Here is a 15,000-nt window from a genome sequence, read left to right as displayed (position 1 = left end):
GTATAGAGTCCCTAACCAAGGATTCCTCAACATGTAATCCCAACCCTGCCCAGCAGCCACATATCACCACATCCACTTTTGCCTTCAAACCTGTGTCCACATCCTATATAAAGCTACTTTTAAAAAAACTCAAACCATGCTCCACTTCAGCTGATGATCTTTCAAGCAAGTATCTTAAAATAGCAGCCAATGGCATTGCCTATCCTGTCTCAATCCTTATTAAAAGGTCAGTCCAGGAATCCCCCATTATCTCTCTCTTTCTCTTTGAAAAAAAATCACACATTATCCCTCCACACAAAGGAAGAAATTCAAAAGACAACACAAACTTTAGACCACTGGCAAGCGTATCCTCCACCTCCAAAATACTTGGAAAATGTATTCAAAAATAAATGTTAAACTGTTTCCTGCAATAAGAACTCCTATCGACCCCACAACACAGTTTATTTTGCTCCCATAGTACTAACACTGCCCTTCTAACCTTTATAGATACTATCAATAAAGCTAGAGATAATGGCAAACTAGTCTCCTCTTTATTTCTAGACTTGCCTAAACCCATCAGCACAATTTGTTACAGCAAACTTTTACTTCAAATGTCTTTATTAGTTCTATCTCAGCCGACCCTTCTGTGGTTCAAAAGCTACTTGCCCAATAGGCATCAGAAAATAACAACTCATTCCACCTCTCACCACAGCTCCCAGTCACCAGTGGTATACCACAAGGCTCTGTTCTTGGCTCCTTCCTCTTTAAAATTCTTACCAACACCCTCCAAACATCTGTACAACAGGCCTCCCTCAGATAACCTGGCACATTGCAAAAAGTGACTCAGGAAGATTTAACATCCATTGAGACATTTCTTTGTGACTCACAACTCATTCTTAATCCAAAAAAAAAAAAACAGACCACTTCTTTTTCTCCCCAAAATCACACTCTCATGAAAAAAAACAACATTTAAAATCCTTTCTCTTAATACTGCAACCACTCAAGTCATTTCTCATAACAAATTATTAGGGATGGTAGTGGATGATAATCTTAAATTTGACCTGCATATACAAAATTCCACAAAACAAATTGCCAAAAACTAGGGACGCTTTAAAGATGAACTAAAAGCACATGTTCTTCTACTTAGCTCTTCCCCTCACTACTTTATGGCACTCCCATCCTTACTAACATCCAGGCATTGCAAAAAGCAGAATCTGAACAATGTTAAAACAAAGTGGCTAAATTTGCAGCAAATACTCCTTCTCAGAACTCAGCACTGTGTAGCACTAAAAGTCCTGAAATGGCTGGAACTACCCCATCAACCAACACATCTAACTCACCACCTATAAAATTAGCCAGCATTCATCTATTTGTCTGGCAATACACACCATTCTACACAATTATGTTCTCACTCTGCCATTATGATCCAGTGACCAAAAACTCCTCTCTGTCCATAAACCTATTAAATCTGATGGACATGACCTGTACTTGTAACATGTCGCTAAGACGTGGAACTCCTTACCTGTATCCATTAAGTCAATGCCCTCCCTCCAGTCCTTAAAACCATTCTAAAAGACTTCCATGCCAAAATCTGTCTCTGTTCTTCCTCAACATCAGGATAAACTATGTCCCTAAATATGAACTAGTAAATATTCATACCTTACACCTCCTTACTTCCACTTCTTCACTTACTTCCTTACTTCAATCAGTTTATCTTCCCTGACTCTCTTTGTAAATATGCTATAACCCTGTTTCTTTCTCCCACTTCATATTGCAATTACTGTTCCGATTCTGCTAGATTTACTTTTAATTTTTCTAAACTGGCTAACATTTCCCTAAATATTAAATGATTGTCATATAACTTGTATTGATTCTTAAGCAAAATGTTTATATTAGGTCTAATTTGTTATAATTATTTGAATTATAGATGTTTTTATTTTTGAAGATTGTAAAATTATTGATCTTGAAACGTTTTGTAATAATTTGGAGCTTTTCTCCCAGGGCATCCACTGAAAATGGGTTTCTACCAAGTCAGACCTTTTTAGTAATATATATATATATATATATATATATATATATATATATATATATATATATATATAGCCTCAGTAAGAAGCTGCAATCCCTGATAAAATCCTCCAAAGCTAGTTACGAAAACAAAATCACCACTGATTCTAAAGACAACCACAATGCATTCTATAGCTATGTCAAGAATCTCAATGGCAACACTCAGATCTGCTCTGAGTTACAGCACAATGGCACTAAATATACAGACCCAACTGATATTGCCAACATCCTGGCAGATAGGTTCAGTGCTAACTTTACCCCTCGCTCACCCCCTAAAGAGCCCATCTCTATACCGGAAGAATGCAAAGTTCCTGTAATGACGGCTGCACAGGTAAAATCCACACTCTCCAAAGCCAAGAACACAGCATCCATGGGACCAGACAACATCCCATGCTGCGTTCTACACGAACTACAGAATGAACTGGCACCCCACCTAAATACCATGTTCAATCATAGCCTCACCTCAGGCTTTGTGCCCACTGAATGGCGCACAGCGACAGTTATCCCACTCCACAAGGGGGGAGCCACCACGGACCCCAGGAACTACCTCCCCATTAGCCTGACAAACCTGGTCTGCAAGGCTATGGAATGTATCATTAAGGAACTTATAAACAAAGACACTGGTAATCTCCAAACTCTGGACCCCACTCAGTTCTAGTTTGTAAAAGGCAGATCATGTCTCCTAAACCTGATAGACTTCTTTGAAGCAGTCACCAAAGTTGTAGATGAGGGTAAGGTGGTTCACACAGCATATCTAGATCTTGCCAAGGCTTTTGACACCATCCCCCACTCTGGAATTATAGATAAACTCACTAAACTACATATAAACCCCTATGTTACAACATGGGTTGTCAACTGGCTCACTGACTGAACCCACACTGTGAACGTAGCAGACTCCAAATCCGAGACCAGTGACAAGTGGAATACCACAGGGTTCAGTCCTGGGTCCTGTCCTGTTTGGTATCTACTTCTCTAAAGTACAGGCTAACACAGAAGGTCTTTGGTTAATGAAGTTTGCAGATGACTGCAAACTAGGAGCCATAATCGAAACTCCTAACGATGTGGACATCCTACAAAAGGTCCTCACTGAGACAGATGCCTGATGTCAAAGCCATGGCCTCAAGCTCAATGCCAAAAAGTGCATTGTCATCCCCTGTGGTAAAAACTCAGTACCCATGAACTACAACATAGGTGGTAGTATACTTAACACAGAAAGTGTGATAAGAGTCCTTGGGACACAGGTGGACAGTAGTCTCTCATTTGATAACCACATCGCCACAGTAGTCAGGAAATCTTTCTACATGGCACACCTCATCACAAAAGGTTTCTCATCCAGAAAAAAAGAGGTCATTGTTCTCCTCTACTCATCATTCATTAGACCCATTATAGAGTACAACGCCCCTTTTGGTATGTACCTCACAAGACATCTACAACAACTGGAAAGGCCGCAGAAATACCTCACAAAGAGGATTACCGGCCTCAAATAGATGCCCTACGCAGACTGTCTCAAACATCTCCAGCTTTACTTCATCGCATATCACCTACTCAGAGGTGATCTCTGCCTAACATACAAACTATGTCAAACCCAGACCTTTTGGACATGCTCCACTTAAAGAAATCCCAATCCCTCCAGGCTACATGCTCTAGGGAGCTATACCTTGTCAGAACAATAAACAGAACATGCCGGAGGGATAGATTCCTGTCCTAGAGACTTCCCATACTCTGGAAAATATCAAACAAAGCTCCTCATTAGCACTCTTCAAGAAAAATCTTGATGATTGGATGGGAAATAGGAAATTCACCCCTGGGATCACTTCTATGGCTTTGCTCGACAGTGGCACAGGAAAATAATTTTCTTGGGCGGCAAAAGCCAGGGTACTTTTTTGGCTTGGCTTGTATAGGCCCTAGGGCCGATAGCCTAATACCTATCTATGAACCTATGAACATCTATATATATATATATCAGAAAAAAAACACTGAAGCTGTTGTTGTCTAGGATGTCGGGAGTGGTGTGCAGCATCCACAGTTGGTTGCTCATTGTTACGAGTTTTGGCATTGCAAATTTTCATTGTACTCCTGTTTCGATGTTGTCATCTTGAGATTTAAGTTTCGGATATCTGTTATTTTGGTAACCTGAAGTAGACCCATATATATATATATATATATATATATATATATATATATATATATGATATATTTCACTTCTGGATTGAATCACTTACCTAAAAATCAATCATTATAAATCTTAGGAGATGTAGAAGTCTGGCTGTTAGTAATGGGTATATAGAAAAACTTCTTCCGCATTAACTGTCCTTAGGGTCAGTCCTGCTTTGTTAGTTAGCTTATGTAAGAATAGCATACAAACATTAGAAATAAAATAACAAAGCGGTCCAGAACCTGTTGAACTGTTTATTACAATTTATAATGAACTAAGCGCTTTCACCCAACTATTCCGTGGGTTTCTTCAGAGTTACAAAAACTACTTCATCATTCGTATTTAATACACATAACCATAAAACCTTCATCCAATCACATAACTGCTCCAATTATCAAAAAATCAATTGATGTTAAAAATTCTTGATTTTAAACATCGAGTAAAAAGTGTTTTAAAAAGGTTTTAAAATGCTTTTCAAAAAATACTGTTATAAAACCTTTTAAAAAATCTTTTTGAAGCTACATTTTAAAAATACATTTTAAAAAATACATTTTAAGAATACATTTTAAAACTACAACGCCTTCATATTTTATATATTATATAAAAAATGCATTTGCCACGTAAAAACACTTATGTATACCTTAATGAAATAAATTGTTAAAAACTACAAATACATTGCAATTGGGTACAATGTTTGTCTGTTCCTGTTAACAAACAATAATAGTCAATAGTCATGCTAAAGTACATGTTCTGTAAGCTTTGAGTATCTCATAGTGTGTCTGAAATATTACAAATAAAATTAAAATTAAAAATTGATAATGTTAAATAGTGTTAAATACATATACTAAACCTAAACATCAATACATTTTTATATCAAATATAGTATGATTTATGTATGTTAAAGGGTTAAGTATGTTAAAAATAATAAAACTACTAGTCCTATTGCTGAACATTTTAATTCTGTACATCATGGAAATATTGAGAATATAAAAGTGTCTGTTTTGGAACATGTTCCATTATATTATAATGATGTTGATAGGCAAAAAAATATGTTAAGACAAAAGGAATGCATTCTGATTATGAAATTTGGGACTTTACATCCATATGGAATGAACAGAGAATGTAACTGGCAATGTCTTGTTTAAGACTATGACTTTAAATATATCTAATATATGTGACTTGATAGTTTAATTATATAATTGATTAATTACTTGTTTTTTTGTTTTTTTTTTTTTTTGTATATATTGCAAGTGTTTTATGAGTTTTACTGTTTTACTCTGTAAAGGCTGTTGGCCGAGGCGCTAGAGAAAGAACTGTTCAACGAAATAAAAAAATTTTTTATTGGAAGGTAGAGCTGGGACTCACTGATAGTCTTTGTTGTTTTTATAAAAATTGATAATGTTAAATAGTGTTAAATACATATACTAAACCTAAACATCAATACATTTTTATATCAAATATAGTATGATTTATATTTTAAAATGCTAGAAATGGAAACATGTTCATTAATACCTGGCGTGTTGTTAGCATTTAGCCTCAATTGCCACAGGCATTCCTTCATTTCTAGTAAATTGTTCACATCCCCTTCTTTGTTCATACTGTCTGGTATTCTATCAACTACAAAGAATAAAAACCTTTTGAAATCCTCACATTTAGTACTGTGCAAATATAATGAACTAGTTTCCTTCGTATTTTTGATGTCCCTCGTGTGTTCCATAATACGCTCCCTTAGTTTTCTAATGGTTTTACCCACATAAAATGCTGGACATGATAGGCAAGTCGCCAGGTATACCACCATCTTAGTATTACAATTCACATGCCCAGGACATCTAATAGATCTGTTGAAATTTTTTACCATAACATAGGGACCGTCATTAATGAACCTACAAGTTCTGCATAACCCACATTTTTTCATTCTAGAATTCCTGTATGGTAGATTGATGTTGTTGCTTTCAAAATATTTAAGTTCTTTCCCCTGCTGTATGTTATGTTCGGACCCTTACCTAAAATATTCACAATGTCTATTTTATTACTGAATATTTTTTCCCATACCTCTTTAAAAGCATTAAAAACTGCTCCCGTATTATCACCGAATGGTAATATTAACGCTTCAGTCCTATTCTCCTTTTTACCTACATCCGTTTCCATTCCGTACCTTAAAATTGGTTTAAAATTCTTATTCCTCTTCACCATCACTTCTTTCTTCATATCTATTAACAAATATAATGGATAACCTCTATCCTGAAACATTTCCATTAATTTGTCTATCTCTTTAATGAACGTCACATCATTACTTATAATCCTTGAAAGCCTGACCATTTGGCCCTTAACCAAATTCTTTTTCTGGAAATACGGGTGGCAATTGTGGAAGTGCAAAAAGGAGTTTGAGTAGGTCTTTTTTCTAAAAATGCTCGACTCTACTGTCCCATCTTCTTTTTTCTGTAACTTAATATCTAGGTATTCACAACTTTCATTGTGTATTTTATGTGTGAACCTTAAAAAGCTTGTTGTAGTTTCCAAGTATGCTACAAATTCTAAAATCTCTTCCTTTTTTCCTTTCCAAAAAATTATGATGTCATCCAAAAACCTAAAATATGCTGTTATCTTAGACCAAAATCTACTAGCAAAGATCCATTGCACTTCCCATTGTGCCAAAACTAAATTGGCATATATTGGCGCGCACCTTGCCCCCATGGCCACACCTGAAATTTGTTTAAAAAATTCACCTTCCAATGAAAAATAGTTATTAGTTAAAATAGTCTCCATCATTTCAACCAATAATCTACGTTTGACTATGTGTAAATCACTAAAAGTCTCTAGACTTGCCTCAAATAATTGTAACCCCTATGCGTGGGGTATCACAGAAAATAAATTAATTAGACGCATAGGGCTACTTCAGTTTACTGAAATAGCAGATAACCAAAACTTAAATAGTTGAGACGACAACATTGAAACATCAGTATAACGAAAGTTTACAATATCAAAACTCATAACAATGAACAACCAACTGCACATGTGAAACATGATTTCAACACAAATATTTGCCTTTATTACATTTTTGCAGGGGAGCAAGTCTCCCTGCAAATTATATACTGTGTGTGTGTGTGTGTGTGTGTGTGTGTGTGTGTGTGTGTGTGTGTGTGTGTGTGTGTGTGTGTGTGTGTATATATATATATATATATATATATATATATATATATATATATATATATATATATATATATATATATATATATATATATATATATATATATATATATATATATATATATATATATATATATATATATATATATATATATATATATATATATATATATATATACATATATATATATATATATATATATATATATATATATATATATATATATATATATATATATATATATATATATATATATATATATATATATATACATATATATATATATATATATATATATATATATATATATATATATATATATACATATATATATATATATATTTTTATATATATATATATATATATATATATATATATCAACTCCGAGATCACACTACAGTGGGAAAAAGCGTAAATGTCCCAATCCTCACTGTACTGTAATCTCCATTCAGAAGCTCCAAGTGCTGTATAACATCCACAGCTGATAATTATTTTCAGAAAAAAAAACACTGAAGCTGTCTAGGATGTCGGGAGTGGTGTGCAGCATCCACAGTTGGTTGCTCATTGTTACGAGTTTTGGCACTGTAAATTTTCATTGTACTCCTGTTTCGATGTTGTCATCTTGACGATTTAAGTTTCGGATATCTGTTATTTTGGTAACCTGAAGTAGACCCAAATATATACATATATATATATATATATATATATATATATATATGATATATTTCACTTCTGGATTGAATCACTTACCTAAAATCAAACATTATAAATCTTAGGAGATGTAGAAGTCTGGCTGTTAGTAATGGGTATATAGAAAAACTTCTTCCGCATTAACTGTCCTTAGGGTCAGTCCTGCTTTGTTAGTTAGCTTATGTCAGAATAGCATACAAACATATTGTAGCCTAAAGACACCATAGTGCAGATGACAGTGCCTGGTGTTACATCCTGCTCTAAAGGTAAAGTTAGGACAGAAAATATATTACTCACGTATACAAAATATCCTAACCACAAAAAGAGATCAATGCAGTGATGTGCTTAAGGCCTGCAGAACAGTTTTTGATTAGATACATCAGTTTGTTAGTACAAGTTTAAAAACTTCAGGAACAGTGTGCAGTGTATCCGTAGTCATTTCCCAGAATAAGACTTGTGACTGCACCCTTATCAGTGTTTCTCTGCCTAGAGCGTCAGTCTCCTGTCACATGCTTAACGGTGTTCATGTTGCTCTAGATGACAAACAAACATTTCACTCATTTACGCAAATATACAGTGTATACTTAAAAAAGGAAGTAAGGAAGCACCATTGTTTTCTCAAGTTTTAAATATTTATTTATTGATTTATTTTCTTCTGGTGACAGAATCTTTCTTGTAACATTGGTAATCTGAATTCTAGTATGTCTGAACAGAACATGTTGTCTTGGATCATACTGCATTGGTTTAAAGACTGCAAGGCATTGTTTGCAATTTATTTATTTATTATTTATTTATTGATATTTGTTTACCCAGAAAGGCCAAAGGGGCACAGCTGCCCTTTTTCAGCGGAGGCCCTGAGAGCACATTATGTAATATATATATAACACACATGTCCTCATGCATACGATGTGTGTTATATCAGTCCATCAATTGGTTAATTATCTGATATAAATTTCTAGATTATAACTGGTAACAGTTTTCTTACTGAACAGCTTATTATGTTACCCATAAATCACAAATAATTTAATGTAAATGAGGTGTAATTTATAGGCTGCAAATTTATCTACAGGCTTGAAAACCTGAAGTACATGACAGTTCTGGGAACCATATATTTTCGTCTTTTCACTCTGGTTTTACAGCTAGCATTAATAATGAGATTCTTGTTCCTTTTTTGCACACCTTTCTTTTACACTCCTTAGTTCTGTGTTTTTTTTTTAAATAAATAATGAGGTCTTTGTTTCCATTTTACAAGTTTTTTTGTACTAAATAATTGTGTACCACCATGATTAGTAAGCCCTTTAACATAATGATAAGGCTTGTTTACAGGGGTTATACTATATTCAAACAATCCCATAATTTGAGAGTTGCTCCTTGTCTGTTTCCATGGTGACTTTGTATCAGACATTTAAATGAGTGAGAGTTAAGGCCTCTGAGAAGACCTGTGAGCCTGTGACCCTCATTGTCTGTAAGCATGTCTTAGTTTAACTGTCTGTAGAAGTACTCTTAAGAAACTTCCCATTTCAGGTAATCGGTCTTGTAATCTACCACAAGAACAGTTTACTGTGGTTAGGTAGAATGTTTGTGGTAAGGTAGCTCAACAGGAAACAAAATGGTAGTCAGACTGAATACATAGATGCTGTTGTTACACTTCTGTAGAAGGTCAAACTTTTAAAAAGTAAAAGAGGGGTCCATAAAGAATTTCAAAGACTGGCTACTTGTAAGAAATGAGGACTTTCTGGATTTATTAGAGAAAAAAAGCACAGTTTAAGAACTGTTCTGGTTTACTGCTTCTTTTATACATGCATTAGTAAGTGACTTGCTAGAAGTCGCACAATAGCAAATGGATATAGACAGAACCAAATGCTGCACTCTGGGTACAGTAAGCAGCTTGTTAAATCAGAGCAGCTTTTATACTCTTCACTGATAGACTTTGGTTACCAGTAAAGGCAAATAGCTGTAGGAAAAGCCTGTGAATATCACAGACAGTTGCAAGGTGTTCATTATATAATGAGCACATCTAATGTACTGTTGATCCTTCATCCCACCAGGCTTTACCCAGACACTTCCAGCTGTATTGTTCCTACTTCAGGACCCCTTTCAATTCATAACCTACCGTCCACATTTTATTGTAAAGAACCAAAGTTATCTCTGTGAAGAAATGCTTTCTCAGTTGCATGTGGCCTCTTTCCTTGTGCCTCAGCTTTGCTTCTTCATTTTCTCATGTCACATCTTGTGCGCTCACATTAAATCCTTCCTCTCTCCCTTTTGTTTCCAATGAATACAAGCCTGTTAGTTCCTCAATGCTTATTCTCATTTCCATCTATCTCCTGATGTTCTTTGTAGCCTTGTTTCCAGATATTTTCCAGATGTACAAATCTGTGTTTTTTTTCTTGCAGGATCTTCAGAACTGCACAAAGTACTCTAGAAGTGATCTCACCATCTTTCAATAGAGTGGAAGACTAATGACCCTATGCCTGGAGTCTCTGCCTTGCAGAATACAGGCTGTCACTTTGCTAACTATTTCTGTGAGCTCTACTTTTGCTGAATGGTCACTTTGAGGTCTGTATCAGATATGTTAGCTGCAACTAATAATACCCATTTGTTAACCAGGTAAGCCCACTGGACACACAGTCCCTTTTTAGGGGTGACCTGGGAGCAGTGTCAGGTTAGGTAACTTGTTTAAGGCCACACAGTAGAAAAATGAGAGAATCAAACCCTGTACTACAGGAATTACAGCCCACAACCTTAAACACTCTGCCAAATGTCAGACAACATAAAATTGCCCCTCTTCTATTAACCTTTGGGTTACTGGGCACAAATTGCAGTACCTTGCACATAGCTACTTGCCTCCTCTCAGCTCAATGGTAGAGAACTTCCAGGTCTCTTTTCATACTTTGTCCTTACCCAGGCCTGCAGCTACAATTTCTGCATAATCTACAAATAGATTATCTATCGGTCATCAGTTCTCACATACTAGAGATATATATGTTGAATAGGGAAGACTCCAGCAATGACACTAGTAACACTACATTGGTCGCATACCTTGATCGTACAGACTTCCCCAAACCATCACTTTCTGTATTCTTTCTCATCCATTCCTTCTCCCAGATATGTCTCTATCCTAATCTTACCTCTTTCAGCTTATAAGGTAGTAATCAAGATAATATTGATTTGAAGGCCATTACATAAATCCAGCCAAACCATCTCTTCTACCACATCCTCACTCAGCACTGCTGTTAACCAGTTATAGAACTGCATAAGGTCTGATTGTCAGATTCATTTTTGGTTTGTAGAGGTTGATGGTTTGGCTCCTGAAGCTGGTTGTCCTGCATAAATGCTTCAGGCCTTTCTCTTGGGGTCTTGTCCATAATCTTTCCTGCTATCATTGTCAGGCTAATTCAACTGTAGTTCCTTGGACTAGCCCTGCTCTCCTGCTAAACTAGTCACAACATAAAATAATTTCTAGCCATCCAGTACTTCCTCATTCCCCTGGTGATCAGAACTCTGTTAAAGATTTGTGAGAGTTGCGCTCCTAGAATACTTGCTATGTTTTTTATATACCCAGATTGGTAACTTATCTGGGACCTGAGCTTTAAACTCCTATAAACTGGTAAATTACCTTTCTTTCATCTACCTCCCTAGTGGTACTCACATCTATATTGTACCTTTGTCTTCCTCCCTAGTGGTACACACATCTATATCGTACCTTTGTCTTCCTCTTTTCTTCCCAGCACAGTGCACTTTTCATCTTCCATTCTATGAATACAGAGGCAAAGAACTTGTTCAGTACTACAGTGACCTACTAGTCATCCTGAATCTCTGTTCATTCCTTGATTAACCTGATTAACCTGCTTAGGTCAAAGTTATCTCTATTAATCTCTGAAATGTGTCAGGACATCATTTCCTTTCTTACCTTACTCCTGAGCAGGTTTCTACTCCAATCAGGCCTTAAATCTCTTATCTCGTTGTACTAGCTTCTTTGCCTTCATACAGTGTCTTCTTTTCTTTCATCTCTCCTACTTATTATTTGAATGTTTACGCTTTACTCCTGACTACTGCCTTGATCTATCTATTCAGCAACGTTGGGCTCATCTTGATGTTCTGCTTCCTGTAAGAATACTATATTTTATCCACACATAGTTCATTCCCTGCACCTCTGTACATTTTCTATTTCTGTGTTCACCTCCAAGCTTAGAGAGTTTTATCCACATTGGTAAAGTTACACAACAGTGCTGTTAGCCTTTGGGTCTTCGGTGCTTGGCCTAATTTTAAACATTCTGTGTCATGATCGCTATTAACCTCACCTCTGTACTACCACCTTTTAGAAGGAATTAAATGAGTACATGGACATCTGACCTGGAGAAGACAAATTTTAGAATGTTGCTTTATTCAATATCTTCCTGTACCAAATGAACACATTTTTACTTATACAGATCCTGAAGGATGTTGTTTCCTTCCACTCTGGATGTAGAAACTGCTCAGCATACAGTTCAGCATAGAGATGTCTCATTGTTGCTAACCTCTTTTACTGCCCCAGCTCACAAACCTGTATCTAGTAGACTGCCATTCTCAGTCAGCTGTAAAAGGTGCCCAGCTACCAGCATTTACCACAGTCTGTCTTTGCCAGCTGTTACATCTGCCTAACCACTCCCATTCAAGCCTATAGCTCAGTTCCTGATTCTTTCTCCATTACTCTATGCTACAACATCACTTATGTAAACTCCCACTCACAGCCCACCCTTCTTGTCACTGTAGGGGATATGGTAACCTGATCGCAGCCCCTGATTTCTATTCTCTAAGTATCTGTGATGCTGGTGATGTCCACCTTGCCAGATTATACAATAACTTACAATTCCCCCATTTTTACGCTAGCTTCAATCATTACACATCATGCTATGGTAGGTTCTTATCAAGAATTCTCCCTAATAATTCTCAATAACTTTGATAAAAGCTGTCCCATGTAGGAACGTCTACATATCCATGTGTTCATCTAATTTCTTCTAAAAGGTAAAAAGTGACTGATACTGTATTCCAGGGAGAAGAAACTTATTCTAAAGGCGATGAAGAAATTGAAGAATTAATTGATATTTACATTGGTAATAGAGATTATATGGTTGATTGTGTGAACACATTTTTACCTTCCCATCAGTGCATACTAGACATAGAATTTCAGTGAGAGGAGGGTCTTATATGCCTTAGAGTCTGAGGTGCAGATCCTCCATCAGGGGGTAATATGAGACTAAGGACAAGGAAGGTCCCTTAAGCCTTTCAGGGTAACTCAGATATCCAAGTCAATCAGTTATTTTGTACATAACCCCTGTGCCTTATCTATCAGAGAGATGAGCTTTGTTAGGAGCATATAGACCAGATAAATGGATGAACAACTGAGATGTACAGGAGAGCAGTAACCTCCCTTGACAGACCGGTCATCCCCCTGGAAGTCATGAGAATGACAAGGAAAACTTTCCTTGCTGCAGTAATAACCTACTCTTAAAAGGAAAGACTCCTGTCTCTGAGTATATCAAGGTTCTCTTTCAATGTTTCTGGATGGAGTTGTGTTCCCACAGTATAATAATTTACTTCCCAAAAGTGACTATCCTGTATTTTTTGGGATCAAAAATGAGATTACTGTGGGGTTACTGTCAACATCAGTTGTATATTGATACATGTTTGTGGGGATGAAACAGTTATATCAAGCTTACAATCATTGACACACATGAACATCTAAAGAGTGTAGTTGTCATCCTAAAACAAACATCAGAAAAAAAATAACAAAACATAGAGGTACACGTCCTGATCTATGCAGCCCCTTGCTTGTGATATCCATTGGTGTGAAAGGTGGCTACTTACACTTATGTTTGGGGTTCTACCAGACTCTCAGACTGCTATCCAGTAAATGACATAAACATTAATATGGAGTTCTTTGAATGTGGCATGATTTCAAATGCTTTGTGCAGATAGAGGTGGGATACAAACAATCCCTCAAATGTGGCAAATGTGCCTGCCTAGAAAAAGGTGATCAGCTTTAGTAGGCATGAGCTAGCTTTAACAAATTAGTAATGATATGTGACTGAAAGCTAATGCTAATTCATGGGATTCTTGCCTTGTCTTGCTAGTGGGAGTTTGTCACAGTTCATATAAAGTTTGAAATGTGTCCTGATGAGCAAGGGTCTCAACCTAGGTAGGTTTGACAGATGGCACAGAGGTTAAGGTTTCACTCTGTAGTTCCTGTGGTACAGGGTTTGTTTGCTTTAGCCCTTGTTTGCCTGCTGTGTGACTTTGAACAAGTCACATAACCAGACACTGCTCCAAGGTTACCTTTGAAAAGGGACTACATGTCAAGTGGTCCTACCTGGTTAATAAAATAGGATTATTATTATTTGATACGGTAAGACTAAACTCCTCTCAGTATCTGAATAAGGGCAAATGTTTGTTCTTCCATGTACTGGGGTTAAGGGTCAGGTATTATAATAACAAAGTGCATATTGAAAAAGAAGTCTGATTACTGAAAACATAAATTATAAGGTGAATAAGAGAATGAATTGTGGTGAATATATTTATTTATAAATATCTATCTATCCGAAAACTCAAATTTCAAAATGTCAAGATGAAAAAAGTGACAGTTTAAAACACTAAAACATCAAAATCACAACATTCAGAACATCAAAAAGTCAAAATATTAACTACAATAGATTAAAAATATAATCTACAACCTTATAACTTTCCAAAACCTTACATAATTAAAAACAAAATCTGCAATCCAAACCCATCAAAAAACACAATAGCAAACCTCTAAACAATACAGAACTACTACAACTATATCCTTTTACCAAACACACTTCAACTTTTTAGCATCCTTTTTGCAGGGGGGCAAGCCCCCTGCACTCCCCATGTGGCTCTGCCCCCCACCCCCGTAAATTAAATATACCAACTCCGAGATCATACTTACTTAAAAAAGGGC

This window comes from Protopterus annectens, chromosome 7.part1 (assembly GCF_019279795.1).
Source record: "Protopterus annectens isolate FY-2018-M chromosome 7.part1, PAN1.0, whole genome shotgun sequence".
Classification (NCBI taxonomy): domain Eukaryota; kingdom Metazoa; phylum Chordata; order Ceratodontiformes; family Protopteridae; genus Protopterus; species Protopterus annectens.
The sequence above is the reverse complement of the archived record's forward strand: the minus strand, read 5'-3'. Positions refer to the sequence as shown.